General features: G+C 39.7%; 1 protein-coding gene across 1 annotated transcript in view; it reads right to left on the bottom strand.

Annotated features, from left to right (window-relative positions):
• The window catches only part of WDFY3 (WD repeat and FYVE domain containing 3), a 330,461-nt gene extending 325,866 nt beyond the window's left edge, over nucleotides 1–4,595 (bottom strand). Inside the window, exon 1 of the mRNA XM_078148340.1 lies at nucleotides 4,291–4,595. The gene's annotated coding sequence lies outside the window, so the exon portion shown is untranslated. The remainder of the gene's footprint in view (nucleotides 1–4,290) is intronic.
• Nucleotides 4,596–27,505: the final 22,910 nt, after the last annotated feature.

The raw sequence follows: 27,505 nt of genomic DNA, 5'->3' as shown, positions 1-27,505 counted from the left end.
GGAAAAAAAATATTAATAGGAATAGCGGCTAACATTTTTGTGTGCTCTAAGATTTACAAAGCACTTTACACATATTACCTCAATTTGAACTTCAAAACACCTCAAGCCGATATTTTCAGTATTATTCCCAATTTACGGTAAGGAAACAGATGCAGAAAGGTTAAATAGTTGTCCAAGGTCATCTAGATAAACTGCGTTAAATACTGTAGAACCACATAGCATCGAGACGCTTGGGGAGGGGAAATGGCGGGGTGTACACAGTGGATGAAATGCTTATCAAATGATATTGAGAATGCTGACCAGTCAATAAAACAAACATTTATTAAGCACCTACTATGTGCTGAACACTATGCTATGTATTGAGGGTACAAATACAAAAGTCCCTGCCCTCAAAGGGAAAATGAAACCTATAAAATAAGTAAATACAAAACATATAAAAAGTAGAACATATACAAAGTAAGAGGTAGAATCAAGAACAGCCCTGGAAGGAGGTGAGCTAAGACATGAAGGGAGGTAGAGGTTCTAAGACCCAGAGATGGAGGAGAATATTCATGTATGCCTATAAAAAGGCAAAAGATGGACTTCCCCTTTCCTCCCCTTCCTCTTTTACCAACATCATTAACTAAGCCAAAAGCCAAAGTCAACCACTGCAACCTAAGCCATCACCAGTTATCTCAATGTATGTCTTTTCACTGGCCTCTGGAGGAGAATAAGGCTGACAACTTCGAGCAGTTCTGCCTCACTTAAATCCAATTCACACAAGAGTCAAGCCATCACCCCATGATGTCACTGGTCCTCTTCAAGAATGAAGGACAAGGGGCAGTGAGGCGGCTCAGTGGATAGAGCACCGGCCCTGAAGTCAGGAGGACTGAGTTCAAATCCAGCCTCAGACACCTGACACTTACTGTGTGACTCTGGGCAAGTCACTTAACCCCATTGCCTAGCCCCCCCAAAAAAAAAAATTAAGGACAAATGACAATAACTAAGCCAGTTTGACTGGATAGAAGATGTATGAGGGAGTACCAAGCAATAAGTATGTAAATAGTGCATTCAAAGTCTTTCACAATCTGGCTCCAGCCTAACAGGAATTCATTCGAGCAACAGGGATCCACTGAAGTTTCTTGAGCATAGGAGTTCTGAACAGTGCAACAGTAATATAAATTTAGCAGCTGTGTGTGCAGGACAGGTTGGAGAGAAAAAGACTGGCTAAAAAGGCAGTAGATAGGAAACTACTGCAATACTCCAGGCTAATGAGATACAGAACTAAGGCAATTGTAGAGTGAGTGGATAAAAAGACAACAGCTGTGAGAAATGTTGAGGAGGCCGTCATATCCAACTGGATGGGGGGGGGAGGGTGAAAAGTCAAGAGTAACTCACAGGATGGTAGCACCCTTGAGAGAAACAGGGAAATAAAGAAGAGTATTCTCCAGGCGAGAAAATGAGTTGTGATGTTTGGCAGGCAGCTGGTTCACAAGAGATGAAGGATGGGTATGCAAATTTAAGAGCATCTGCAACAAAATGACAGTTGAAATCTTGGGAACTGACGATCAACAAGAGAAAAGAGTGGAGACAGAAAAGTCAGTCAACAAGCATTTTTTAAGCGCCTGCTCTGTGCCAGGAGCTGAGCTGAGAATCTAAAGAAAAGCAAAGAGCAAGCCCTGCTCTCCAGGAGCTGGTCAGTATTTTCTCATGTACAGGTGGGCTGGCATGGATGATAATCCTGAAAGGGACTGATAAGACAGGGAGGAAAAAAACCAGGCAAGAACAATGTCACCAAGTCCCAGAGAGGGAAGAGCATCCAGGAGTAGCATGGCAGGCAGTAGTGTGAAATGCTTCAAGAAGGATGAGAACTCAGAAAAGAGCACTGCACTTAGCAAGTGAAAGATCGACGGTAACATCCCAGAAAGGCGACAAGCACGTACTGGAAAGCCAAGTAGTGGGGATGAAAACCACTCAGTAAGGAGTTGAGGAGTAAATCTGAGGTAAGAAACTGGAGGTGATAAGTATAAATGGCTTTTTTCCCCCCCTAGAAGTTTGGCTGTGAAAGGAAGGAGGCATATAAATATATAAATAAATAAATAAATAAATAAATAGATAGATAGATAGATAAATAAATAAATAGTATGACAACTTGAGGGGATCATGGGATAAAGTGAGGCTGAAGACATAGGGATATGATTGTATGCTGCAAAGAAGGAATCAGTAACTAAAAAGATGTACGTCAGGGTTAAAGAAGCATTGATTGAAGAGGCAAACTTTCAAAGGGAACCAAGAAAAGGGCCTTGAAGAACTCCTACATCCTCTGAGCCCAGAGCCCCGAACAAGAGAACAATAAAAAATTTTGAGTTGCTCTGACTTAGGGAACTCGGTGGGTGAGAAGCTCTAAGGGAACTCTGATCAACAATGATCCTGACTGATGCACTCAGGACTTGCTAATTAAATGTAGAAATAACCCATTTGAGCAATGCTATCTTTGTATTTAAAATTTTTGCTTCATAGATGAAAATTTCAATATAGATTAAAAACAGAACTAAAACCAATAATATAAGTAGCAAAGAAACAAAGTCTTAGCTCCACGTAAGGATGAGTTTCTTAATAATTAAAGCTGTCCAGAAATGAAAGGGCAGTTTTCTTAAGTAGTGAACTTCCCTTCATCAAAAAGTACTCAATCATAACCTGGATGACTATCAGTCAGGAATGGCATAGGGATTCCTGCACTGGTCGGGGAAGCTGAACCAGATGACCCGAAAAACCTTTTCCAAACTTAAAGTTCTAATACTATATGAATGGATTGTTTTTTAAGATTGGTTAAAATCAACAACAATCACTGGATTTATTAGTTCAAAACTGATTTTTTAAAATTTACAATATGTACATTTAGAAGTGATAACCAGAAATCATCAAATACCAAGAAGGTTCTCAATCCAGAACTATCCCAGTAACATTAATGTTTTCTCTCAAACAGGTTCAAAGATTTAAAAAAATGATCATTAGTCATTTATACCCTAAGATTACCCAAAACAAAAGAGTAAACACCTCATTTGCCCCTAATTTTCTTCCCTTTTGCTTAATCAAGTCAACAAGTATTTATGTGTGCCAGGCACTGTCATAAGCACTGGAGATACAAAGAAAAGCAAAAACAGTCCCTGTTCTCATGGAGCTCACAGTTTAATGGGGGAGAAACATGTAAACAACCTATGCACAAGTAAGATAAATGCAGCATAAATTGGAGATAATCTCAAAGGGAAGGCACTAAGAGAAAGAAAGCCTTCTAATTACTTCTACCAGAAGGAATTCATTAGTCTTCCTTTCACTGATCTTCACAACCCATGTCTCAAAAGCCAGAATATCATGTTTTCTCATGACTTACTTTTGCAAAAATGTTCAAGTTAGAACATTTCATACCTGGACTCAATTTCAACTCACAGAAGTATCCTTACCAGCAAAAGAAATCTACATTGTCACAGAGCTAGAGATAGAATGTTACCAACAGAATTTGGTATGCCATTTATTCAAAGACAACTATGATATAAAAATAAAAATATCCATCAAGGCCAGTGATTGGCTCACAGAGAGGTCAAATCTGTCCCTAGCCCTCAGAGTAACCTTATGCCATGCTCTATATGGCAAAAAAAGGGTAGAAAATGTTAATATTCTAATTTATAAATTAATCTAAAGAATTTTTTTTATGTTTATAAAAACCAGACCTTTAAATCATGGTTTCTTTTTAAGGGAGGAAGAATTTTAGTAGTAAATCTGAGCATACACATTTGGACTAGCTTTTTAAGTAAAAATGTGTGTATCAGGTCTGAGTGCAAGAGCAAATATTTCTGTTTGTGATGCAATACCGACCTGGAAATGTGCTATTAACCCAACATAAGGAAAAAAACAAGGTATATGATTTCGCCCCCCCCCAAAAAATGTCAGCTACAACAATCAGCTGGCCGTAATGAATTCCTGTGAAATCCCTAGGATATGTTTGTTTATTGGTGTGCTCCTCGGCCACGTTTGCACTCCATGGAATTGATTGTCTAAGTTCGCCCAGATGGACAGAAAGGACGCGGAGCCCGTTTAAAGCCCCGGCCGCGGCCGGCCCGGGTCACGGGCAGGGCGGGCGCCCATTGTACCGGGGAACCCGCAGGTGGACGGCCCGGGCGGCCCCGACCTCCCCCAGGCCTCCCCGCGCCCTCTCGTGCGTCCCCGGGGGAAGCCCCACCCGACCCCGGCCCCGGCCCCGGCCCGGCCGGGCGCGGGCGCGAGCGGCGACGCTGGGCCGAGGCCGACACTCACCGCGAGGGCGGGCGGGCGGGCGGGCGAGGCGCGGGGTCCGCGGGCCCGGAGGCCGGGCCGGGCCGGGCAGCAGCTGCTCAGGCGCCGCCGCCGATGCCGCCGATGCTGCCGCCTGCTCCTCGGCCACCACCCCGCCTCCAGCCGCCGCCGCCTCGGGCTCGTCGGGCCCGGCTCCCGGTGCCTGCGGCCGCCGCCTCCGCCTCGGCGCTGCCCGCGCGGCGCCTCGTCTCCATCAAGGCCGAGGTCGGCCCGAGGGACAGTCCCCGAGGGTGACGGCTGGGAGCCGTCTCCTGCAGCGGCCGGTGGCCATCTTTAATTCTCCTCCTCCTCCTCCTCCTCCTCCTCCCGCAGGCAGCCTGGCTCGGGATCCTCCTCCTGCTGCTGCTGCGGCGGCGGCGGCGGCGGCGGCCGCTCCTCCTGCTCCGGCTCCTCCCGCAGCCCGCCCGCCCCTCCTCCCTGCCCCCTCCTACGGCTCCTCCCGCTCCTCCTGCTCCGGCTCCGGCTCCTCCCGAGCCGCCCGCTCGGGCTCCAGCCGCCGCAGCCCCCGCTCCCTCCCTCCTGCTCCCCCGCCCTAGCGCCTGCCCCCCAACGGGGCTCCCCCTTCCTTGGCACCCCGAGCCTCGCCGTCGCTCCGAGCGTGCGGTGCGTCCTCCTCCCAGCCAGGCTGGACCCTCCTGCTTTCGCCGCCTTCGCCACCCCGCCCCCTTCCCCTTGGAAGCACACCTGTCCCTCCCTTCCCCTTCCTCTTCTCCCCCCTTTTCCCATTTTTCCTCTTCCCCTTCCCCATTTCTATTCCCCGTCCCTCTTCACACCATCCCCTTCCGTGTTCTCCATCCACTTCCCTATTCCCCATCCCTATATGTATGTCTTTCCCCAACCCAACCTCGTCCTCATCTCCTTCCCTATCCCCCATCCCCATTCTTGTCCCATTCCCCAACCCCGTCTCCATCCCCATCCTCTTTCCTATCCCCCATCCTCATTCCTATCCTCTTCCTCAACCCCATCCCCACCTCCATCCCCATCTCCTTCCCTGTCCCCCATCCCCATTCCAATCCTCTTCCCCAACCCCATCCCCATATCCTTTCCTGTCCCCATCCCCATTGCTATCCTCTTCCTCAACCCCATCCCCATCGCCATCCTCATCTCCTTCCCTATGCCCTCATCCCCATCCTATCCCGTGACTGACATTTTTTGTCTACCCCTCCCAACCTCTCCCACCCACTGATCTTCTATACAGCTACCAAAGATAACTCAACCCAAGATTGGGAAAGGATGTCAACCTTCTATTCTCATTGACCAACCCAGCCGCTGGTTATTGTCGGTAACTGAGGAAACAATTTGCAGGAAGTAGGAAATTGAGGAGTTCCTCTCTGGCTAGGGTAGGAAAGAGCTACCGGCCATGATTGGCCATCATCTTGAAATTCCAGAGGCTACTGCAAGATTCTCATATTCTCATCTAGAGAATCTCATCCGATTCCCCTCCTCGGGCACACCGCCCGCACCCCCTCCCCCCTCCCCCCATGAAGATAAAGTGAACTTTGAGGACATCTTTTTCCTTGCTTTAAAGGGCCTTGTTTATGATACCCTTTAATTTATGTGGATGAAGCCCAAGATAGATTCAGAGTTGTTAGACCACTTAAGAGCGATAGGCTAGTAATTATTCAGAAACTAGTTTACCATAGGAAACTTTAGGAGTTTGCTAATTTTGTACATGCAGTTTTGTCAAGGTTGGCAAACAGGAGACATTGGATTGACTACTTTAAACTGGTTTCTTTGTGGGGTAAGGAAAGTTGGATAAAAGGACTGTAATTATCATGGATCAGGAACTCCCAGTAATTCAAATCACCTGCTCTGCCCTTCATAATCTTAAAATTGTCATTTTACAGGGATTTAAAAAAAAACTCATTTTCCGTACACAGAGAAAGAGAAATAGAAACTTCTGCTTTTACTCTTCCGAAAATAAAGCAAGTGGAAATTGCCTTTTCCTTCCTTTACCCACTTTGCCTTAGTCGGATTGAAACAATTTGTGATGATTTACTTTCTCATGTTGCTGGGTAACTGCAAGGTTCAGTATTGCTGACACAGACTATGCCTGTGAACACTTTGGGGATTACAGTGCTGGCTGCAGTGGGGAAGTGACTACCAAGGAAAAAAAAAACACCTTGCCTCCTTGGGGGAATAAAAAGTCTGACTTGGAAGATGTCTGGTTACCCTCAAAGAGAAGGTACATGAAAAGCAACATACTAAGACAAAGTCAACATTCTACTACAAAAATAATGGCTTTTCAGTTAAAAGTTCAAATTTGAGGCTTTCATAAGGGTTCTTTAGGATGTATACTCAGAAAACATTTTGAGTGTATTCTATGAAACCAGGGGGCAAAAAAATCAGTCGGTCAGTCAACAAACATTTATTAAATGCTTACTATGGGCCAGGCATTGTGCAAAGCATTGGGGATAGAAAGGCAAAAAGAGCCCTTATCCTTAAGGAGGATAAATCCTAATGAGGGAGATAACATGTAAATAACTAGGTATATGCATGTTATGTATGGAGTAAATAGAAGTTTATAGGGGAATACACTGGTCCAGGTGGAGGGAGAGGGAAATGGAGGGAGACAAGTGAAGGGCTCCTGAAGAAGATACAGTTTGAGTCCAGTCTTGAAAGAAGACAGGGAAAGCAAGAAGTAGAAGTAAGGTGGGGGGCTGTCATAGGCATGATGAACCCTCAAAGGCGTGGAGACTAAAGATGGAGTGCCACATTTGAGTAACTGCATACAAGCTATTGGAGCTGAATTATTGATTTTGTGGAAGGGAGTACAGTGTATGAAGACTAGAAAGGTAGGAAGGGACCACCTTATGAAGTGCTTTAAGTGCCAAACACACAAGGTTTTTTTCACTTAATTTTTATTTTATTTTATTTTCAATTACATGTAAACAAAAATTTTTAACATTTTTATATTTTGAGTTCCATATTCCTTCCCTTCCTCCTTCTTTGAGAAGGTAAGCAGTTTTATGTAGATTATACATGTGAAATCATCTGAAGTGTTTCCATAGTAGCCATGTTGCAAAATAAAAAGCAGACCAAAAACAAACCAAAAATAATAAATAATGTAAAAAATATATATATTCTTCAATCTGATCCAGACTCCATCATAGTTCTTTCTCTGGAGGTGAATAGCATTTTTCATCATAAGTCCTTCAGAATTGTCGTAGATCATTGTATTGCTGAGAATGGCTAAGCCATTCATAGATAATCATCCTATGATATTTCTGTTACTGTGCACAATGTTCCGCTCTTTTTTCTTTGCATCAGTTCATGTGAGGCTGTCCAGGTTTTTCTGAAAGCATCTTGCTCATCATGAAGTAGTATTTCATCACAACCACATACCCCAGTTTGTTCAGCCTTTCCCCATTTGATGGGCATCCTCTCAATTTCCAATTCTTTGTCACCACAAAAAAAGCCACTGTAAATATTTTTGTACTTATAGGTCTTTCCCCCTTTTCTTTGAGCTCTTTGGGGCACAGACCTAGGAGTGGTACTGCTTGGTCAAAGGGTATGCATGGATAATCAAAATTATCCATTTTACATCCTGTAATGCTTTCTATCTCTTGTTTGGTCATAAATTCTTCCCTTATTCATAAATCTGATAACTAAAATATTCCTTGCTCCCCTGATTCACTTATGATGTCTAAATCATGCACCCATTTTGACCTTATCTTGGTACACAGTTTGAGATGTTGCTCTATACCTAGATTTTGCCAAACTGCTTTCAGTTTTCGTCAAACAGTGATTTCTTGTGCCAAAATCTTGGATCTACAAGTTTGTCAAACACTATAGTAATACTATGGTCATTTACTACTGTGTATTGTGTAACTAATCTATTCCATTGATCTGCCATTCTGTGTACCAGATTGTTTTGATGATTATCACTTTGTAATACAGTTTGATATCTGGTACTGCTAAGCCACTTTCCTTCACATTTTTTTCATTGATATTCATGACCTTTTGTTCTCCCAGTTGAATTTTGTCATTATATTTTTCTAGCTCTATAAAACAATTTTGGGTAATTTAGTTGGTATGTCAATGAATGAGCAAAATAATTTAGGTAGAATTGTTATTTTTATTTTATTGGCTCAGCCTACCCACGAGCAATTAATATTCTCCAATTGTTTAGATCTGGCTTTGTGTGAAAAGTGTTTTGTAATGGGGTTCATATAATTCCTGGCTTTGCCTTAGTAGGTAGACTCCCATGTATTTTATATTGTCAGAGAAATTTATTTTTGATCTTGGAGATAATAGATAGTCAATGGAGATCACTGAGCAGGGGATTCTGTGGTCAGACCTGGTGCTTTAGAAAAATTATCTTGCAGATGAGGAGAGGAGCAGGAGCAAGGAGAGCATTTAAAAAGCTATTCTGATAGTCCAAGCTGAAGATGATGAGAGGGGTAGCTAGATGGCATAGTGGATGGAGCATCGGCCCTGGAGTCAGTAGGACCTGAGTTCAAATCTGGCCTCAGACCCAACCCTTAACACTTACTAGCTGTGTGACCCTGGGTGAGTCACTTAACCCCAACTGCCTAAAAATTTTTTAAAAATTAAAAAAATAAAGATGATGAGAGTCTAGACTTGTCAAATCTAGTCAATTTTTAAACTACCTATTGTGTACCAAGCATTGTGCTAAGCACTGAGGATACAAAGAAAAGCAAAAACAGTTCCTGTTCTCAATGAGCTCAAAGTCTAAGTAATGGAGGAGACAACATGTAAACAATTATCTACAAACAAGATATGTACAGGATAAACTGGGAGGGCATCTCTGAGGAAAGGCACGTTACAGGTGGGAAGTTTTAGGTGGGATTTGAAAGAAGCCGGGGAAGCCAAGAAGCATTGGTGAGGAGAGAAAGAATTCTAGGCAGTGAAAATGCAAGGTGTCTGGAGATGGAGTGCCATGTATGAGGAATGGCAAGAAGGTCATGGTCATTGAATTGTAAGATATATGGAGGGGAAAAAGGGATGAGAAGACTGGAAAAGAAGAAAGGGACCAAGTTGTGAAATCTTTAAAAACCAAACTGGATTTTATATTTGGTCCTGAAGGCAAACAAGTTGCTAATGGGATCTCCAAGTGAGATAGTATAGGAGAAGAAAAGAAGGGGAGGAGGCTAGATGGTGCAGTGGATAGAGCACCAACCCTGGAGTCAGAAGGACCTAAGTTCAAATCCCACACATAACATAACACTCACTAGCTGTGTGACTTTAGGAAAGTCACTTAACCCCAATTGCCTCACCAAAAAGAAAGAGAGAGAGAGAGAAAGAGAGAGAGAGAGAGAGAGAGAGAGAGAGAAAGAGAGAGAGAGAGAGAGAGGGAGAGAGGGAGAGAGAGAGAGAGAGAAGAAAAGAAGGGCCTTAGGGCAGGGGTTCACAGAACAAATCCCCTTAATAAAAGGATTAGTTTTGTAAAACTTAGACTCAGTCAAAAGGCTGTACCCAAGGACCTAGAAGGCCACATGGCCTCAAGGCTGCAGGTTCCCTATTTCTGGAGGCCATGAGCTAAATGCAGATACAGTAAAGGAGACTGGGAAGGAATGATCAGACAAATAGGAGAACCAGGGGAGAGCACTGTCATAAAAATCTAGCCAGAAGAGAGTACCAAGGAGAAGAGGATGATAGACAGCTGCAGAGAGGTCAAGAAAAAAGAAAATTGAGATAAAGCCATTTGATTTGGCAATTAAGAGATCACTGGTAACTCTGGAGAGAGCAGTTTCAGTCAAATGATGAGGTCAAAAGCCAGACCCAGAGGTGGGAAACCTGTGGCCCTCTAGGTCTTCACGTGCGGCCCTTTGACTGAATCGAAGCTTCACAGAACAACTTTGGCATAGAATTAAAAAGAGAGAAAAAGAAGAGAAAGTGAAGGAATCAATTGTAGACTGATTTCTCAAGGAATTTAACCAAGAAAAAGAAGAGAGCTATGGGAAAATAGCTAGTGGGGATGGATCGAGTAAAGGATTTTTGAGGATAGAAGAGATATGGTTGTGTTTGAAAGCAATAGAGAAACAGCCAGTATATAGGGAAAGACTGAAGGTTAGTGAGAAAGTGGGGATAATAGAGGGGACAATATTCTGGACAAGGCAGGTTGTAAAGGGAATGACGTGCATGTAGAAGGGTTTGCCTAGGCAAGGAGAAGGGCCACTTCTTCATGTGAGATGGAGTGAAGGAACAGATTTAGAGGAAGGTGTCTGTGTGGAATGAGAAGGAAGGGATATGAAGGAGTTCTCAATGAATGGTCTCAAATTTTTCAGTGAAAATGATTTGCACTACAGTTGTGGCTGTGCAAATGGAGAGAAGTAAACATATCCAAATGATGGTAGAAATGACAAGATTTGATGATGGATTGGATTTGTAGTGTGTACTCAAGAGAGATTTGAGACTGGAGGAATAAGGGGCTGCCCTTGATAGTAATAGGGAAGTTTAGACAATGTGTTCTATTTTGGACAAGATGTCTATGAGGTAGTTATTTGATGACGTGTGACTGTATTTGGGCTAAACATGTAGATCTGGGGATCATCTCATTATAGGTGACCATTGAAACCATAGGAGATGTTGAGATCGCAAGTACAAAATTGTAAATTGATTTTAATTTTATTTTTAAGACTTAAGCAGAGCTTTAATACTCTTCCACCCCACGTGAATGTAAACTCCTTACTCGTGTAACTTCACCCTTCACCTACATTCCTGTCCTGGAAAAACTTGCTTAAAGGTCACCTCCCCCTTTACTCAGATAGCCTTGGTCATTTGAGTCTCAATCCTATTTATTGTAATTTGTATACGCACACTGGTATTGTCCATCTTGTAACCTCATGGTGTGTTTAGGGAGGACTAACACCTCTGGTGTGAGGGCTTGTCTGGCCCTTTTCAGGGCTGCTCATCTACCCTACATGTCCACCTGTCACCCAACTGTCACCTGTGGCTCCAAGGAGCTGTAGCATGTGCAGGGGCCATACCCCAGTAAACTGCTAAGACAGGTTAAACCAGGTTGAGGGGAACTGGCAGACGTTAAACCTGTTGGTGAGTTAGGGGGATATCAACCCCAAGTTATGTGGGAATAGGCAGATGAGAACAATTTGTTCAAACAGCCATGAAGGCATCTGAAGCAGGCAGTTGTGGACCGCTTAAACCTTAGACATCAAAGATGTCCAGGTCACTCATCTTGACTTTTGTCCTGCCACTGGACTTGGATGACTCAGGAACAGAGAGTGAGACTGACAGCTGTGCAGCGCTGCTTCACTTAAATACAATTCATGTGGAAGTCAAGACATCGCAGTGATGTCACTGGTCCTCTTGGGAAAAAACCCAAGCTCTAACAACAACCTCACCCACCGCCCATTTAACTCAAATACAAGCTCCTTTGTAACCTCGCCTACCACCCACTCCTGATCTATATCCGGCCGCTGGACCCAGATGGCTCCGGAGGAGAGAGTGAGGCTGGTGACTCTGCACAGCCCTGCCTCACTTAAATCCAATTCACGAACACCACCCACTCAACCCAAATTCTAATTGAGTCAACCAAAGCCGCAGTGGACTACTTCCATCGTCTGCAGGCTGAGCTAATGGCTTTTCTCATTTTCTGAATGGGGAAGCTGAGATGACTTTCATCCCACTTCCTCGTTCAACTGTCTTCCAGTCTAGGGTACCTAAAGAGGGGCCAGTCTTGGCAAGGAGAAGAGCCCCTTCTTTATTCAAACCAAAGTCAAGAAGGAGGTGGTCAGGAAAGATGTCTGGATAAATGTGTGATGACGAAGAAAAGCAAAGAGGGAGTTGTTGTCTGCCTTTCTTCATATTTTTGACCAGTGTATAAAGTGACATGACTGAGAGCATAGGGAGAGGGGGTGCTGTGGGAAACTTGAGGAGAGGTAAAACGTGTGGAACAGCAGCTATACAGAGCAGGACAATGAATTCAGGAAGAATAGAATGTTGGTTGCTTTATTGAGGGCTCAGCGCACACCAAATATCATGCATTTGTCATGGACTCAGGCAACACAGCCTCATGACTTCCCCCAGTTCTGTTTAGCAGTGTGTGAATAGGAGTAAAGGCAGTCATCCAAGGTTGAGGTTTGGTGAAGTGTAATCAGCAATTAGGACAGCAATTAGAAACAATAGGACAAGGAGGCAAGGGATTTGAGAGTGGAGGATAATGTAGGATTGAATGGATTCAGCAAGGAAAAGGAAAGAAATAGGGAAAGGATTCTGTTTACTTGACGGGTTGATGGCCTGGGAGAAAAGGGAGTGGAAGGGAAGGATCTTCACAGTGAGGTTAAAAAAATATTAGAGGCATAGGGAAAGATGGAATCATAAAAGAGTTATAATTAGATAAAAGAATTTTGAAGTTGATTAATAAGAAAGTAGAACATCACATCATGAATGATGGCATTTTTAGTAATTTTTAGTAATTTACTGAATAATTTCAACAATAAATTTAAATGAAATTATTATGATTTAATATTTCCCAGAGAGTTATTTTACTTAAGAAGCAAATAGGGCACCATAAATATGTGTATGTGAATATACACACACATGCATATAAATCTATACACATATATATGTGTGTACCTTATGTATATACATACATATGTACATATATACATACACACACATGTATTGTTGTTGACCTCAAACTGGACTGAGTTGCAAGAATTATGGAGATTCAATTTTTGATAGTATAAAACCTACTTCAAATCCAAACTCTGAGGATTTCTGTTTGCCTTTGGGACAGTCACTTAACCTCCCTGGGCCTTAGTTTCCTCATTTAGAAAATGAAAGGATTAGAGTCATTTTTGGAAAGATTATTAGAAGTCAGGCGCACTAATGCACTGTTGGTGGACCTGTGAATTGGTCCAATCATTCTAGAAAATAGTTTGGAACTTTTTGAGCAAAGTGCTAAAATGTTAATGCCCTTAGATCCACAGTGCCACAACTAGGCAACTTCTTCCTAAGGAAGTCAAAGAAAGAATGGTCTCACGTGTGTTTTCAGTAGCACATTCTGAATCAGCAAATTAGGTGTAAAAAACTTGAAGCAAAATAGGTGCCCATTAATTGGAGTGGCTGAACAAAATGTAGTATGTAAATGTTAGGGAATATTATTGTGTAGTAAGACATAAAAGGCATGTGGAAACCATAGAAATATGAGGAGATTTATGTGAATTAATAGAGTGAAATAAAAATTTAAAAGCATTATTTATACATACATAACTATATATAATGGCTACACTAAAACAAATAAAAACATTATCTATCTGTCTATCTGTCTGTCTATCCATCTATCTATCTTGTTATAGTAGAATAAAGGCACCAAGTAGTTATATACAGACAAATGATTTATTTAGCAAGGCATGAGGTTGCAAAAACAAATTGGGTCCAAGGTTCTTGATCAGCCAATGACAAAGACCATTGGTTTCTACAGTTATTATATAATTGAAGGGAATGAAAAAACAGGATTGAAGGGACTAGACCATCTTATTTCTTATTGGTGGAGAGGATCAGAAGACACTAAGGTGAGAGGGAGAGTGGTAGACATTCTTTAAGTTGGGTGACATTTGGGTAGAGGAGTAATCTTATGACTTCTCTAAAATTAGGCTCTAACTTACAAGAAGTTGGAACTTCACAAAAGGATGGAAAGGGAAAATGGAGTTACTCATGCTATTTTTAGTGTAACATTCCCCTCTTTGATGTTGGGATTCTCAATCTCCAGGATCAATTAATATTTAAACACTTTACCTATTGGGGATTTCTAGATGGAATGATAATCTACTGTAAGAGGCAATAAAGAGATGGGTTGAGAAGTACAAAGAGTACAAGCAGAGTCATGGTATTATATATCCCCTAAAGTGATAAACTCTGTTAAATAAACTCTATAGGCAAAGTAAGTCAGACTACAGATCAAACTAGTTAAAGAGTTCACCATGGACTAATTTGAGAGGGGAAATTTACATGTCACCAAGGTAGCTAAGAAAACTCAGCAAACATAAATACCATGAAGCAAAAAGCCAAAGCAATATCGTAACGATTATCAATATTAAATACCATCAAATATCCCTGTAACCTGGTAACCCATTCCCAATGTCCTTTTAATTAGCACATTTCATCCTGGGTTCCAGATGTCCCTGGCAGTTGTTTGGCTCCTGGAAGCATCTTATCTTAGACATTCTGGAATTAGCCTCATTCTCAGGGGCAGCTGTGAAGGAAGTTCCTCCTAGTAGATCTGCTTCTCTAGTTCCATGTCACTTGCAGAAATTCCTAGATGATTCTGCTAAAATCTGCCATTAACAAGACTCAATATAATTTAATACAACCTCCTAAATTTGTTTTTTTAATAACTAGTTGATGTGGCGAAAACCAGCTCCAACCTTATGGATCTAACCCAATTAACAACAGAGCTATAAGAAGAACAACAAATTAGGAACCCATAAGTTCACTTGAAACTTCAGAGAATTTCAGTTTTTACATACTGCTTGCTGTTTCTATCTTGACCAATACTTGATACAGATACTGCTATCAACAGGCTAAAGGAAGAATCTTAAAAAATAAAAAAGATCCATGAGGGCCAGACTTAGAAAATGAGTCCTTCTGTCTCTTAGTACTATCAGACAGAGACTTTAAAATAGGAAAATAATTTCACTTTCTTTACAATTATCAATGTAATTTTATATGTAAAATACAATATAATTTTTATAACTTGTTACTAAAACATACTCAAAGCCTGTATATCCCATTAGAAACATTTGGAAAACAATTGTGTAGATAGATAGATAGATAGATAGATAGATAGATAGATAGATAGATAGATGTAAATAGGTATATATAGATATAGATATTACAGATAGAGATAAGTAAATATGTGTGTGTGTGTATGTGTGTGTGTGTAGAAAGAGAGAGAGAATAGTCTGATCCTATTGCTTTCTCATAATTTACTAGTCTATATAATTAAAAAACTTTTATATCTTTGGCTTATTTCCCCCTTTTGAGGATATTACCCCCATATCATCATGAAAGAATGAGATACTTCAAAAACTCAATCTCATGAATTATTAGCAAGTGGATAGGAAGCCCAAGAACTCATTTACTTAGTTGCTTAGGATATGGAATTGACTACAAATTCAGATTGCAAACAGAAAGATTTTTCATACTTGCATCCTATTATAGTATCCCAGAGCTATTTTAGTATTAACCTATTAACTAATAGATTTAGTATTGTAGCAACAAGACTTCCACTGTTCACCTTCCCTGATTATAGAAATTTGCTCTAAAAGGAAAAGGAGGAAGTTGGTTAAAATAATGTTGCCTCAAGGACATAGACTAACCTACATAAGCCGTAATGGGGAAATTTCCTTAACTGTGTTTGAGTCTAGGCAAGAATCACAGTTAACAGCCAATCACACAGAAAACTTCCACATTATTCACACGGTATCACAGCCAGGTGCAGAATTAACCAGGTGGGAAATTTTCCTGTTCAGAAAGGAAATAGCACAATGGGAAACTGAGTCAAGAGGATCTTACCTTTGCAAACTAATAAGTTTCCCCATTTTGCCTGGTCTTGGTTTTTCAAACTTCAGTACTTTAGAATTTTATCACAAGATGTTAGCAGGGCTGATAAGATCTTATGACATTGCCCAAATAGAAAATCCCAAGGAACCTCAGAGATAAGGATAACCTAAGGGATCTGTGCTACTCTTCTCCTGACTGTAAGTTATTATTATTATCCACTTTAAAGCAAATAGACCCCATTAAACCATTTTCAAACATTTTAACATAATCGTTTAACAGCTCAATTCATAATCTAACAGCATCCAGATTAAAAGGGAAGTTACTTTGCTAATAGCATTTCTTATACAATGGCTCCCCAAATTTCACAATATAACAAAAAAATTGGAAACACAATAATAACATAGACGGCATCATGTATATCATGGTTACACTAATACATATATATACAATGAAAGGAAGTAAAAATCTGAGTAATTATAGCAGCCAATCTTGGTCTATAGAACAGACAGTGAAAGATAATGAAAAATTCCTCTTCCAAGAGAGGAGAATTATAGGCAAAGAATGTTGAATAGCTTAGTTATACGTAGTGTTTGTATCAGTGGTTTTTGCTTAACTTGTCCTTTGTTACAAAAAGGTTCAAATTCTGGGTTTGAGGAAAGTGGTGATAGCTGTACTCATTCGATTAGATTCCACCATCATCAGGTTCCCAGAAAAGTCTGTCACTCAGGAACCTTATCACTCTGGAGAATGCATAAGCTTTGGTATTCATACCTTATCAGTAGCCTCAGCAAACTCTGCCTCTCAGCTGAGATAGCTGGAGGGCTGAACAAAGAACTGTTCCCAAAGCCTCCATTGAAAGAGGGCTTGCAACCAGCCCAACCATTTCACACTAGCTACACCCTTTGGATTCTACTTCACCATTAACCTCCCCCATCACCACTTCTCAGCTTTCTTTTATATTGTCTTCCTTCATTACATTGTATGCTATTCAAGGGTGGGAATTGTCTCTTTCTTCTTTGTGTTCCTAGAACTTAGCACAGTGCCCAGCACATACCAGGCATCGTTTGTTGAATTGATAAGTGGTAATCTCCACAAGTTATTTATGAGAAGCAAAAGGCATTAAAAACATTTTTTTTTAAATGAGAGGGTTAGATTAGATAGTTTCTAAAGTGCCTTTGAACTCTAGATCAGCCAATAACTGGATATAATAAACTTTGAGGAACTAGAAGATGTGTAGTAAAAATACACGGAGGAGAAGAAAAATGAGAAACCTGTTTAAGTATACAATAAAATTAGGAAACTATAATTTAGTGTAAAAAGATGAATTCATAGGAATAAAATAAAATCTCTAAACAAAAATTCCAGGTGACTCAGGCAATTGAAGAAAAAAAAAAGTTTACTTAACCCTAGGAAGGGCCTTCAGAGCAAGGAAGGAATGTTTATCAAGGATCAAGCCTACATTCTACTCTATCAGAGCACAGTTTTCCTGTGCCACTACACAGCTGGTCCATAATGAGAAGCAGGAAGGAAGAACAGAAGCCCCTCCAAAGAAACTGTAATAATCACCTGAGTTTTTCTTCCCTGGGGGAATTTTTCTTGAGGACAGTTTCAATAGGCTAGTTGAGAACGTGCAGGGGCCTTTAAGAGAGTGCTTCTACTACACCCCTCATAGATCATCTAGCAATTTACAAAGGTTTCTTTAACCATAGTGCTGAAAGGTTATGCAGCAAAGACCCAGGCCTGATTCATTGGGAAGTGACCTTTGCCGTGATAGTGTGCTGGTTTCAGCCTGAGGGAGGAGGTACTCTTCATTCCCTTTGACTTTTATACTCAGAGGTCCCCAGGAAAGTATGTTAGTGGTTCAAGCCTTAGTCTCTTGGGCCAATTAAATCTCAAGGACTTACTTTTAATATAATTTAAGGAAAAACTAGCCTAACCTATGTGGTATAGGCTATTAAGAAAAGCTATTGAAGCTTAGAAGCAGCTAGGTGGTGCAGTTTTAGACCGCTGGGTTTGGAATCAGGAAGACCGGAGTTAAAGATCCATCCTCAGACATTACCTGTGTGACCCTGAGCAAATCATTAACCTCTGCCTTAGTTTCCCCAACTGTCAAATAGGGACAGTAATAGTAATTTCCTTCTAGGGCTTTTTTTTTCTTTTAAATCACACTGTCAGGAGGACTGATAGGATCTCGTGACTCTGTTGTGAGGATCAAATGAGATAATGTTTGTAAAGTGCTTAGCACACTGTCTGGCACATAGTAGGAACTTAATAAATGCTTGTTTCCTTCCTACATGGCAGGGCCTTAGGAAAAAACTAGTCCAGCTTATGTGGCAAGAACCCTAGGAGCTATTGCTTCTACCACCAATGCAGATAAAAGATTCTGTTTTGGTTTTCAACATTAAACCATGTATTCAGTGAACCTGAAGAATTATGCATAGTATATTTCATGTGTGTCCAAAAGATGTATTCTAGTAGATTGCAGAAGAATAATAAAACAAATGTCATATTCAAAATGTAAACATAGATTCTCTTATTGATTTCCTGTAAACTGAAAATCTAGGTGGCAGCGAGGTGGCACAGTGGATAGAGTGCTAGGTGCAGAGTCAGAAAGACCTGAGTTTAAATTTGGCCTGTGACATTCACTAGCTGTGTGACCCTGGGCAAGTCACTTAACCCTGATTGCTTCAGTTTCCTTGTCTGTAAAATGAGCTGGGGAAGGAAATGGCAAAGCACTGCAATATCTTTTCCAAGAAAACCCCAAATGGGGTCACGAAGAGTCAGATACAACTAAACAACAACAACAAAAACTGAAAATCCACACTCACAAAAGCCCTTTGGTAGTGAACAGAACAGTAGGTCAAGCAGATACTTTTCACCTTTACTGTGGCTACTTGAATAGAAATACTGTAGTGACAAAGACAGACCATGCTGTCAGATGCTTCTCACTTTGCCACTCAGACTGCTAAAGGTTTGATGGTAATAATACAGCCCCCAACTTATGTCTTCTGTAGTCCGTTATGACAAATACGATTTGCCTTAAACACTATGAGAAACCTTCGACCCATTTTCTCACATAGCTGTATTACTATTTAACGTGAAATTGATGTTGCTGAGCACCAAGGAGCCATATGAAGCTGAGATGATATTGACCTAAAAAAGCCATCCCAGGGAAGACATGTGCAGAGCTTCCCTCAAAACTTTTGGATATTACAAGGATGCTATGACTCAACATTTGAGCTTCAACTCTCTCATGTGGTAAGTGTTACATTATGTCTCTAGACTCCCTATATTGGAGTTGAGTGAATGAATCTTTCCTCCAATCCTGCACTCCCATTTGGAGCATGGATTCAATTAGATAGTTTATATATGAGCACAAGACTGTCTTCTGCTTTGTGTTTCTTTTCTTGAGTAGGTGACTGAACATTAGACTCAAAGTGAGCATGTCTGGGCATGGAGGTGAAGAGTTTGTACAGTCTAGAGGTCCTGGGTCCAATGAGTGGAGCTGGCTGGTGGCAATGGAAGCTTCTGCCTTAATAAGTCAGTTCATGAGAATGGCTGAACAAAGTGTGGCATGTAACTGATGTAATAATATTGTGCTATAAGAAATGATGAGCAGGATGCTTTCAGAAAAACTTGGAAAGACGTGAACTGGTGCAAAACAAAGGGAGCAGAACCTGGGGAACATTGTATACAGTAACAGCAATATTGTATGATGATCAGCTGTGAATGACTTAGCTATTCTGATCAATGCAATGATCCAAGAAAATTCCAAAGGACTTATGATGAAAAATACTATCCCAGAGAAGAACTGATGGAGTCTGAGCACATATTGAAGCATAATTTTTTTTTACTTTATTTTTCTTGCTTTTTTTTTAACAACATGGCTAATGTGAAAATATGTTTTGCATAATTTTACATGCATAACTGACATCACATTTTTTGCCTTCTCATTTGGAACTCAACATTTAAAAATATTAATGTTAAAAACAAATAATAAATTTAAAAATTTTTCTTAAAGTCAGGTCAAATCAACAGAAATGTATTAATCACCTACTATGTTCCAGGCACTGTTTGTCTTAAGTGCTGGGTTTACAAAGAAAGGCAAAAAACAGGCCCTGCTGTCAAGGAGTTCACAATCTACTGGAGGTCAACAACTTGCAAACAGCAACATATAAACAAGATACGTACAGGATAAATTGGAGGTAATCTCAGACAGAAGACACTAACGTTAAGGAGGACCAGTTTTCTCACCTCTCTACATGTTCAGAAGACTTCTCTATACCTTAGGACCAGGAAGGGCCTCTTGTGAAGACAGGACTTTAACTATAACCTGAAGGAAGTCAGGAGGCAGAGAAGAGGGAGAAAATCTAGGCCTGGGGAAGATCCAGTAAAAATGTTCTATGGAGATGGAATCTCTTGTGTGAGGAATAGCAAGGAGGCTATTCATTCAATCTATATTTGTCATACAAACAAGATTCTGATGGCTGTGGTCTACAGACTTCCAGGCTCCTTCCTTCCTCGTAGAGTTTAGTACCTGGCTCACAGATCCTCCTCCCCAACTTGTCCCCTCCTACGTGGAGGCTCCCTTATGTACCCTAACCACTCAGTTTCTCATGACTTACTCCTCAGAAACACACAGAGATGCCTGTGATAGGTCCCATTTATTTCCATTGTTCAGTAATGTCAATTTAAGAGAAGTTGTCACAACGTTTTTGAGAGGACATTCTTCTTCTATAGAAAATAGTATTGGGGGCTTGTTCCTTTAGTTCTGCAAGTGTTTCTTCCATTTGCTCTGACTTCCCCCCCCCCAATTTGTCTCTTCATCTTATATACCATAATATGTTTTATAAATCTAACACTGAGAACCACTGCTGAGATCAAGGAGTTGGTGCACTGTACTTATTCTGTCTCCCAAAGGGCATCTCTGCTCTTGGTTCATGTATGAAATAAGACTGGATTCAGTCCTGGGGGAGCCTGGCTTCTAATGAGAGGGGAGCTAATTTCCATTTTTCTCACACTCTTTGGGGCTCATTATACCATTACCCTGGGGACAGATTATTTAAGGCTTAGGTTTAGGCTCATGTCTAGGCTTTCCTCAAAAGGATGTGTTTAAAGGGTACTCAATCTACATGTAAATCAGGGGTAAAACAAGTATTTATTTCCTGCCCACAAAAAGAATACTAAAGACAGAACACTCATGAGCTCCCATTTGGCAAAAACAAAATGAAATCCTTCAAACAGGACTCAGTAACTTTATTTATAACTACTGCAACAATCTGCTGAAGGGTTTATACTGAAGCTCAGAAAAATATAAAGCATCTAGTGGGATTACTGATTTGTATTTTAAATTGCGCCTTGGTTCTGTACTGTCTACACAACTCCTGGCATGTGTATCTTAGTAAACTGGCCAGGCTTGGGCCAATTTTCTTTTTCTTTTTTTTATTCCTTTCTTGCTGAGGCAGTTGAGGTTGTGACTTGCCCAAGGTCTCTCAGCTAGTAAGTGTCAAATGTCTGAGGCCAGATTTGAATTCAGGTCCTCCTGACTCCAAGGCTGGAGCTGTATCCACTGTACCACCTAGCTGCCTCTTCAATATTCTTTTAGGTGAATTTCTTTTGTATTTATCTCTGATCCATTTAGCACACCCTAACCTATCTGCTAACTTCCAGGCTGTTATCTCCAACTGCTTTTGGACATCTCAACTGGATATCCCATAGACATCTTAAACTCAACTTATGCAAAACTGAACTTATTATCTTTCTCCCCAAACCTTGTACTCTTCCCAAATTCCTTATTATTGACAAATAGCACCATCCACCTCCCAATAATAAAAATGACAACATTTATGTTAAAATAATATAATAATACATAATAATATTAAATAATAACATTTATGTAGTATCTACCATGTGCAAAGCACTTTACACATATTATCTCATTTAATTCTCACAACTCTGGAAGATAAGTACTGTTAATTATTCCCATTTTACAGTTAAAGAAACTGAGGTGAACAGTTTCAGTGACTTGCCAAGGACACACAACTAGCGAATGTTTGAGTTTAGATTTGAACCCAGGACTGCCTGACTCTGCTCACTGAGCCACCTAGCTGCCTCCTGTCAGTTACCCAAGTTTGAAACTGAAGTATCATCCTTAACTCCTTAATCTTTCCCATCCTCCCCACTTCTTCCATATCCAAACACCTTCCAAGTCCTGTCAATTTTACCTTCTTCATGTCTTAGGTATGTGCCCCCTTCTCTCCTCTGGCACTGCCAGTACCTTCACGCAGGCCCTCATGCCCTCATGCCATCATGCCTGGACTACAGCCATTGCTTTCTGTTGGTGTCCCTGCCTCAAATCCCTCTCCTTCTAGTCCATATCCACTCAGCTAAAAAAATAATCTTTGTAAATCACAAGCTTGACCATGTGGCTCTTCCATAAATACACTCAAGTAGCTCCCTATCCCCTCTAGAATAAATAGAAAACCCTCCATCTGGTCATCAAAGCCCTTTCCTACCTTTCCAGGCTTCACACATTTTACTCCCCCTGCATACTTTACAACATAGCAACACCAACATTCATCCTGTCCTTGTATAAAACACTCAATCTACTGACTGGAGGCATTTTCTTTATCTCATATTCCCAAAGTTCATTCTCTCCCTCTCTCTCTCTCCTCTCTCTCTTCTCTCTCTCTCTCTCTCTCTCTCTCTCTCTCTCTCTCTCTCTCTCTCTCTCTCTCTCTCTCTCTCTCTCTGTCTCTCTCAGAGCCAAGGAAAGTTTGAGGAGGAGTGAAAAGGTTTAGAAGAGCTACTGTGGTGAGCGAAATAGTGAAACAATTATGGAGGTATAGAAAGATTGCTGCAGTGAGGGCACAGTTGAGATTTTGAAACACAAATTTGTAATGGATATGGTTAGCATAGGTTTTGTGATTTTCTCCAGCTTTGTTCAGTAGCTTATGGGAGCAGTCCAAGGTTGAGGGTTGGCAGGGAAAGGTCTTCAGTAGGATAAGGAGGCAAGAGCCTCCAGAGGCTGGTGGAGTTCATCAAGATGGTCAAGTATATGGGAGTCTACCTGTCAAGACAAACCCAGGAAGTATATGAACACGACTATAAAACACTTTTCTACACAAATAAAGTTGTGTCAAACAACTGGAAAATATTAATTGCTCATGGGTGGGCCAAGCCAAAATATTAAAAATGATGATTCTACCTAAATTCATCTATTAGTACCATACCAAACTATCAAAAATTAATTTTATAGAACTAGAAAAAAATAATAGCAAAATTCATCTGGAAGAACAAAAGGTGAAGGATATCAAGGGAATTGATTTAAAAAAAAGTGAAGGGAGGCAGTCTACCTGTACAAGATCTCAAACTGTATTATAAAGTAGTAATTATCAAAACAGTCTGGTACAGGATAAGAAATAGAGTGGTGGATCAGTGAACAAATTAGGTACATATTACATTATAGTAAATGACCATAGTAATCTGATATATAATAAACCCAAAGATCCAAGCTTTTGGAACAAAAATTCATTACTAGACCAATATCTCACACCATATACCATGATAAGGTCAAAATAGATGCATGATTTGCAAATAAAGGGTGATACCATAAGCAAATTGGGAGAGCATGTAATAATTTATCCATCAGACCTATGGATAAGGGAAGAATTTATGACTAACCAAGAGATAGAAAGCATTATAAAATGTAAAATAGGTAATTTTGATTATATTAAATTTAAAAGCTTTTGCATAAACAAAACTAATTCAACCAAAATTATAGGGAAAACAGAAAAGTGGGAAGTCTTCCCCAATTAATAAATGGTCAAAGGATATTAACAGGCAGTTTTCAGATGAAGAAATTAAAGCTATCTATAGTCATATGAAAAAATACTCTAAATCACTGTTCATTAGAGAAATGCAAATTAAAACAACTTTGAGGTACCACCTCACACCTATCAGATTGGCTAATATGACAGAAAAGGAAAATGATAAATGTTGAAATGGGAAAATTGGGATACTAATGCACTATTGGTGGAGGTGTGAAGTGATCCAACCATTCTGGAGAGCAACGTTGAACTGCGCCCAAAGGGCTATAAAACTGTGCATACCCTTTTATCCTAGCAACATCACTGCTAGGTCTATATCCCAAAGACATAAAAAAAAAAGGGAAAGGACTTATATGCACAAAAATATTTATAGCAGCTCTTTTTGTGATGGCTAAGAATTGGAAATCAAAGGGATGCTCATCAGTTGGGGAATGGCTAATCAAACTGTGGTATATGATTGTGATGGAATATTATTGTGCTATAAAAAGCAATAAGCAGGATGATTTCAGAAAAACCTGGAAAGCCTTACATGAACTGATGCAAAGTGAGCAGAACCAGGACAACATTATACACAGTAACAGCACTATTAGGAGACACCCTGTTTTCCAGAGCTAAGGTCCAGCCAATAAGATTTGCCCTGAGCTTGGAATAATAGCAATCCTTTGCTCTCACCCTCTGGATTATCTCACCCTCTGGCAAAATCACATAATTATTATATTGCTTTGACCAGCACCAGGTGTTTTCTGAGCTTAGACAAGCACTGGACAAGGACCTACGTTCTGGTCATGAAGCCCTGCTATGAATCAAACTTGTCTCGTTGTTGTTACCTCTACAGCTCACTGCATAATACTAACACTTGCTCTATTTCCAAAGATGATTAAGGGAAAAGGAAAAGAACGTATATGCTGATAGCAGCTCTCTGTGATGGCAAAGACCTGGAAATTGCAGGGATACCCATCGATTGGGGAATGGCTAACCAAGCTGTGGTATATGATTACTATGGGATACTACTGTGCTATAAGAAATGATGAGCTCAGTCATTTTAGAAAAACATGGAAGATTTGCATGAAATAATGAAGAGTGAAATGAGCAGAACTAAGAGAACATTGTATATAGTAACAGCAATATTGTTTTAAGAACAACGTTGAGTGAATAAGTTATTTTGTTTATTACTAATACTCAAATTAACTATAAAGGACATATGAAGAAAGATGCTATCTGCATCCAGAGAAAGAATTGATAAATAGAAGTATGTATAGAATAATACACACACACACACACACACATACACACACACACACACACACACACCTATTTGTGTCTAATGGTAGCCATTTCAGGGCAGCGGAGAGGGAAGAAGAGAAAGGGGAAAAAAAGAAATTTACATGATAATTTTGTTGTGTATTTGAAAGGAGTAGCAAGTTGTGAGTAGTAGATTTGCATATTCATATGCAATCATCTTTTTTTATTGTACTATGTCATGGACATTCTTGTTTTATTCCACAAGTTAAAAATGAAATAAATTTTAAAAAATAAATATGAGTGAAGCAAGGATACTCAGTCCCTTGGCTATTATTTGATATAGATGAAATGTTAGCAATAGCAATAAAAGAAAAGCATAGAGATGGATAAAGAGTCAACAAAGCTATCCCTATTTGTTGATGCCATGATGAAAATTAATCAACTTAGAAAATCCTGGGGAATCAGCAATGATATTAAGATAATAGCTTCAGAAAATTTGCAAGCTACAAAATGAACCCATGAGTATTAATAGCTTTTCTACACAATTATAACGAAATCCAAGAGGCAATAGTAGAAAATGCCGTTCAAAATAACTATAAAATACACGAACAATTTGGTGATCAATTGATCAAAACACACAAAATAGTCATATACATTCAATTGCAAAGTGCTCTTTAAGGAAGTGAGGAACTACTTAAGTAGGGACTATATTATTCAGCTCTCGTAGTTGGGTCATGCCAATATCATAAAAATGACAATATTACCAAAGTTAATTTACAGTTTTATTGCTATACTAATCAAGCTGTCAAAGGCACACTTTAAAGATAAAATAATAAGGAAATTCATTTGGAGGAACAAAAGATCTAGGTTATCCAAGGGAACAAACAAACAAACAAAAAGATAGGAATGGGCAACAGCAATTCTGGACCTCAAACTGTGTTATAAATTAGTAACCATTAAAACCATTTTGGTCTTGGCCAAAAAAAACCCAGAGAAATAGATCAATAGAACAAACTAGACAAGGGAGAAGCAGAAACAATAACACTCAATAATCTGTTATTTACTAAACCAGAAAACATAAATTTCTTAGGAAAAAACTTTCTGTTTGATAAAAATTGCTAGGAAAACTGGAAAGCAGTCTAGCAGAAATTAAGCTTAGACTGATATCTTATACCATATTTTATAGTAATTAAAAATGAATAGGTGACTCTAATAATAAAGCTCATGCCATGAAAAATTAGAGGAACAGATCATATGCTATTCATAGCTATGGTTGGAGGTGTAGTCTTCACCAAACATGGGAAAGATGCAATTACACTACATATAATAGAGAATTTTGATTATATGAAATTGAAAAGTGTCTGCCCAAACAAAACTAATGCATCCAGAAAGAGAACAGAAATCACTGAAGGTGAAAAAAAAATTTGCATCTTCAGATAAGGGTTTTAAATAAAAGGTATGTAGACAACAGAAATATAACCAAAAACTATTCTCCAACCTGTAAGTAATCAAAGGATAGGAATAAAATTTCTCAAAAGAATTGCAAACTATTCATAACTACAGGAAAAATGTTACAAATCAAGTATAATAAAGTATATGAAAATCAAAACTGCCCTGGATTTTGCCTAACACCCTTTAAATTGTTTTTAAAAAATGGCAAGGGTTAGGAATACTCAATGTTTTCGGAGTTGAGGAATGATAGGTATTGTTGTTGGAGTTAGGAATCAGCAAAGCCATTTTGGGAATTAATTTGATATTATGCAAATGAAATGGTTAAAATATTCATACCCTTTAACTCAGAGATTCCATTACTAGGCTTATGCCTCAAGGAGACCAGAAGAAGAAAATTCCCATGCACACCAGAATTTTTATCTCAGCACTTTTTGTGAGAGTTAGAATTGGAAATAAAGTAGGTCCACATTTTACTTTACTACAATAAGTTGCAATGGGATATTACAGTGCTTTAAGAAGTGATGAATATGATAGGTGCAGGAAAACATAAAAATACATACACAAATTGATGCAGAATGAAATAAGCAGAGCTTAGAAAATGAAATACATAATGACTACAACAGAAATGGGAAAAAATAAAACAATCAAAAATGAATATTTTAAAATTGCGAGGAATGAACATGACCTCAAAGAACAGATATAACAGACACCCCAGCCCCCTCCTTTGTAAAGAAAAGTAAGCTTGGCTGTGGAGCATTGTATATATTTTCAGAATTTTTGGTACATTATTAGTTTTGCTGATTTTTTCTCTTCTTTTCTTTTTTTTTCTTAAAAATATTATTTGTTACGTGGAGCAGCTCTTAGGGAGGAGGGAAAGTGAGAAATGGAGGGAGAAATTTTGGTAATTTAAAAACAAAATATGTCAGAGAAAAATTTCTTTTAAAAAACATTAAAGCCATAACATTTTTTTTTCATGATTAAAGCCTGGAATGGCTAAGCCAGGATGTAATCCAAACTATTTTACACTGATATACAGACCTCCAATCTGTTTTAATTCTGAGTATTTCTATCCATTCACTGTTGTCCTCCATTATACCCCCTTACATTTTATCTTTGTAAATTATTGTAAGTAATTTACAAAAAATACGAAGAAGTTATGATTG

The sequence above is a fragment of the Phascolarctos cinereus genome, unplaced genomic scaffold, assembly GCF_003287225.1.
Source record: "Phascolarctos cinereus isolate Bilbo 61053 unplaced genomic scaffold, phaCin_HiC Scaffold_9;HRSCAF=440, whole genome shotgun sequence".
Classification (NCBI taxonomy): Eukaryota; Metazoa; Chordata; class Mammalia; order Diprotodontia; family Phascolarctidae; genus Phascolarctos; species Phascolarctos cinereus.
Note: the sequence above shows the minus strand (reverse complement) of the source record. Positions and strands in the feature narration are given on the sequence as shown.